Source organism: Rhinolophus ferrumequinum, chromosome 6 (genome assembly GCF_004115265.2).
Source record: "Rhinolophus ferrumequinum isolate MPI-CBG mRhiFer1 chromosome 6, mRhiFer1_v1.p, whole genome shotgun sequence".
NCBI lineage: Eukaryota > Metazoa > Chordata > Mammalia > Chiroptera > Rhinolophidae > Rhinolophus > Rhinolophus ferrumequinum.
This window is the reverse complement of record NC_046289.1, coordinates 7,844,912-7,850,229: the sequence shown is the minus strand read 5'-3', so window position 1 is coordinate 7,850,229 and position 5,318 is coordinate 7,844,912.

The window sequence follows — 5,318 nt, the reverse complement described above, 5'->3', positions numbered from 1 at the left end:
GTGTCACTTACAGCCCTGTTATCTTGGGTAAATCCCTTAACCTCTCTGTGCCTCAGTCTTCTCGTCTGTGAAGCGGGGAGAAGAGAAGTGCCTCTCTCCTGGACTATTGTGAGAACTAAATGGGTTATTGTGCCTAGAGGAGTGCCTTGGGTGTAGTGAAGTTTCTACTTCTTACTGTCACCGAAACATGGACTTCTATCAACAAGAACTTAATGAGCACCTAATAACTGCCAGGTGCTGTTTAAGGCACTCAGGATTCCCTAGGAATATAGCAAAGTCCCTGGCCTGGCAGAGCTAACAGTCAGGGGAGGATACAAACAAAATGACTGAGCAATTACGAGACAGTGTTGCAAGTGCTATCCAGGGTAGGTGACATGGAATCAGGTAGAAAGGGCCTCTCACCCAGATTGAGGGATCACAGAAGGCTGCCTGGAGGAGGTGACATTTCTTTGCAGCTGTAAATGATGAGTATGAGTTAGCCAGGAGAGTGGAGGCAAAGCAGGAGGGCGTGGGGAGAAAGAGGCTCCAGGAGACGGAATGAGCCCATGGGCAGGGAGGGGAGGGATGAAGGTGGAGATGTGAGAAGGAGCAGCACGGACGATGGGGTGGGGAGCTAGAGGAGGTAGGAGGGTACCCTCGTGGTGCAGACCAGGGAGATGGCGTGGTGCTGGGGACCGATGTGACAGGTCCGTGAGGGAGCCGTGTCAGCCATGGTGGGTGAGTGCCATGGCACTGGGGGGTGAGTCCGGGAGAGGGAGGCGACAACAATGTGGGTGGAGAGGGGGCCAAGGTTGAGGGTGGGGTGACAATGAGGGGCGAGAGAGGGAGGGTGGCTTCTGGCTCCCTCTTGGGGCAGCTGACGTCCCAGAGGACGTGGAGAGAGGCAGTGAGTTCAGTGTGGACCATGCTCCAGGTGCCTGTGGGGCATTCAAGTAGCTCTGTCCTGCGGGCGGGGCCACAGGGAGTCCAGGAGATGTGGATTTGGCATCAGCGCATTGAGGGTGGCTGAGGCCGCTGGATGAGGTCGCAGGGAGAGTGTGGGAGGGGAGAGCAGAAGCCTCCAGGGCAGAGTCAAGAGGACCACAGACGTCCAAGGAAACGGGCAAAGAGTAACCGTATCCCCTCCTTGCTGGCATTTGAATTTTAACGGAGGGCAAAGCTTTAAGCAGAAGGAGTAAGTCCCTCACAAGGCACACATGATCAGGTAAAACGGGTGAGCCGTGTGGTAGGAAGGGGGGCAGGGAAGCGGCCCTTCACGCTCCCTTAGCATCCCACCAAAGTGGCCGTGTGTTCAAAAGCCCCGTCCCAAGGACAGGCACCGGAATGTGATTTCGGCGAAGCTGGACCCCAGCGGCCTCGATGAATTACGGAAGGACGCCAGTGACGGAAACCCCGGAAGACAGCTGTGGCATCCGCGTTCTCTTCCTCATTCACACTCTGCTCTGCTCATTTAGCAGCTGGCCAGGAGCGCAGCTTGTCAGCTTCCATTCGTCTCAGAGCTAAATCAACTCTGCATCTTTCCGTGCTGCTGTGGTTCTGAGCCGAGCACCTGGAAAGGGTCCTGAGCACACCATGGGCCGGCCAGCCAGCTTGCGGGAGCTAGACGTTGAATTTTGCAAACTGGCTGTTAAAACAGCCATTATCAAAAATTAAATTACATACACTTACAATTAAGTAAAATATTTTAAAAGCAAAGTAATATTTATATTCAAAACTCATCACTCCCTAATTATTTCACATCATTTTACTATATTACCTATGTATGCTCTTGAGGCGATGTACATGGATTACACCATGTGGCAGAAATACTACCTAACAGTGTGTTACTGTGCCTATTGTTCCATGTTCTGCAGCTTGAAATCAGCTGTGATAGGACTATTTACACCACAAATACTAGTAAACTCTACTAACCAGGGCTTGATTCTCCTCCCTTAAATCAGGGTACGTTGGGAGGAAGAAATGTAGCATGTTTTCCTAGGCAATAATGTGCTTTCTATAAAAATGTTACAAAGGAAACATTTATTTAAGATTACTTCTAATAACCACTTATACATAGAACAATGAAAGATTTAAAGAAACATTAGCATCCAGGCAACATCTGGTGCTTTTTCATGACTTTAAACATTACTGATGTCATCTTAACCCTTTTTGGGGTCTCTCTTAGAGGTTAAGTAAATAAATCTAATCTGGTTCCTAACCTATTTTGTGCCCTGCTCTCCCAGGACAGTCTGATGAAACTTACGGTCTCTTCTCAGAACCAAGATTTCACATGCACAATATAAAATGCATTGACTTCTAAAGCTATATTGAAATAAAATCATCAAAGTATAAAAATATATGCCATAGTTACTAATACACATTTCTTTATTAGCACGCTAAATAACCAGATCTAGCAATGGAATCTAGTAACTATTGTAACTTCAAACTAGAGCTCATTGTATACGATATTTTGAGGCATCTGAACTACTGAAGTGTGAGATGAAAAAATCTGTGATTTCTACTGAGGATAAATCCAGTTATTGATAATACGACTATACTTTGTTGCCTTTATTCTTTTTTAAAAAAATGTAAAATTGAGATATAATTGACAGATAACATTATATTAGTTTCAGGTGTACAATATAATGGTTTAATATGTGTATGTATTATGAAATAATCATGACAATAAGCCTAGTAACATCCATGACCACGCATAGTAACAAATGTGCTTTTTTCTTGTGATGAGAACTTCTAAGATCTACTCTCTTAGCAACTTTCAAATATGCAATAAAGTATTACTAACTATGGTCGCCATACTGTACATTACATCCCCAGGACTTGTTTATTTTATAACCGGAAGTTTGTATCTTTTGACCATCTTCACATTTATATTCTTAATTGGGGGAAAAAAACATGCTAAATTTCAATGAGGGGTTAGAAAAACATGTAATTTTTTTTTCCATCCAAGTTCACAGGCCACCCTGAATTCTGTTCATGGACTCTCATGGATCCAAAGACCCCAGGTTAAAACCTTTGTATCTGGACCTCTGTAGAACCTCAGAGGTTTTCCTAAGTGCATGTGAGATTCTGAGCGGTTTGGCCTCAAAAGCTCTTCCAGTGCCCTTTTTGTAGGTGGAAGCTTTAACATAAGTGGTTTGTTTCTGAAAGCCTTGCGATACACTAACGATTTCTGCATCGCCCACAGAATAGTCTATTTCTCAGTAAGACAGCTGTAACCATCTCTGGCTCTGCCGTGTACATGTGGCCGGTGCTCACCCCGATTCCCCACTCACTCACAGTTAGGTGGCATGAGATCGGTTCTGGTTAATGGCTTGTGATGGGCAGTGATGCGTGCCACTTTCAGGATGTGCACCGAGAAGCCCCTTCAGACACCTGCCCTCACTTCCCAGCCCTGGTAACCCTGAAATGACATTACAAGGCATCTTCACAAGGGGGAGGAGCCTCTGTCAACCCGGGACCCTGAGTGACCAGATGGAGCAGAGTCCCTCTGACCATGGTTCATGGGCAATGTAAGTGACAAAGCAACCTTTGTTGTGGTGAGCCTCTGAGGTTTCAGGGTTACCTATTACAGCAAGCGACCCAGGCCTCTAGAACCTTCCTCCACAGTCTTCCTAGACTGGTACAGTCCGTGGTCACCTTCCCTCCCTGACAGCTTCGGCACCAAACCATCTGGACGATGGCACACTCTGCCCTAACTCGATGTTTGTGTTTATTGCAGGGATCCTTTACTCCTCACTCCTCATGCTTCCACAGAGGATGGGGAGTCATCCCCACTCCCAGGAGGGAAATGTGCGGGAGGAACACTCCCAGCCTCTCAGTTACTCCTGAAGGGAGGAGCGGCTTCTCAGGTCATGGAGGTGGGAGAAGCGAGTGAGCATGTGTGGCCTGCCTGCACCCCCTTCCCGCCAGAACAGCTGGATCCTGTGTTCCCACATTCACGTGCTAGGCACAGAGGCGGCCTGTGTCCCCTGAAGTGAGAAAGCCTGCACTTCGTGGGCCGGTGGGCCGGAGACCACACTTGGCCCTAGGTCATCTTCTTCGATCAACCGTCTTGGTAATCAGGCTGATCGTTTGATCTCCTTTTGTCTGTCCCATTTCCTCCTTCTCGGAAGGAAAGAGAGGACAGCAGAGGGTTCTTATTTAGTGCCCTTGACCTTCAAAATGTCCTTTCTCCACCCCCACCTGCACCTGTGTTAAACGGAGAGCTCCTTGAGGGCAAGGGTCATAGCTTATTTTTCTCCAACTTCCCATTATCTTGGCCTGTGGCCTGGCCATTACCCCCGAGTTTACTAGGTGTGACAATATGACTGAGGGTAGGAAACATGCTACATGTGCTCCCTTAGAGTAGCCTAGTGCTGACAGGGAGCCCCGAGGGTGGCGGAGGCCTCCGGTCCCCTCCGCATGAGGACTGCTGGACACCCCAGGGCACTTGCTGACACAAGCAGGGACCGACCTTTTCTCTCCAAAGCCGAAAGGATTTGTGGCGTCATTTTCTGCCAGCTCTGCTGGAGGGCAGGAGGGTGGATGCAGCTCTAGAAGGCAGCCTGCTCCTATCATGAAAAGCTGTGATTTTTAAAGAGTTCATCCCAGGTCGGAGCTGAAATCTACCTTGGAGTAAGTTCTCTCCCTGCCCTTCCATCCCGTCTCTGCTTCTGGAACCACATGGAACAGATCTAAGCTGTCTGTCTGTATGAGGCTCCTTTACATCAGCCAGCTCAGTTCTAGAGTCCTAACCAAGCTGTCTCATACTTTGGTACAGAGTTCAGCTCACGTTAGACCTTTACAACGGCCTTTTAAAGTATATCTTTCAGAAACTATTTACCAGTTACTATTGGTCAAGTGTCAAGTCCAAGGAATACAATAGTGGAAAGGCAGGGAGTCTTCCAGGCTCTGGAATTCAACACTTCTGCAGGAACTTGGAGGACCTACCCTGGGCAGGCTCTGTGCCAGGTGTGGGGATGCAAGAAGAATCAGCAGGCTTGCAGGCTGGTCCCGTCTCAAAGCACCTTGAGGCTTGATGAGAAAGGAACACCTGCCTTTGTTGGCTGGGTTTATAGTGGGGCCCAGTTGAACTTAACTTCCCCATTAGACATGCATCGAAAACGGAGAATCTATCAATCACCAGCTATTTGCACGGAGCTGATGATGAAGCGCCCTTCCCTTTGTGCAGAGCAGGTGCCTGGTTTCAGCTCTGCGGGAGAAGGAGGAGGGAGACTCAGTGCTGAGTCTAAGACTGAGTCCAACTCAATCCAGCAAATGAGTCCTGCTAAGCACTGGTACACAACTCCATCTGTAGGGACCCCATATTCATTTATTTA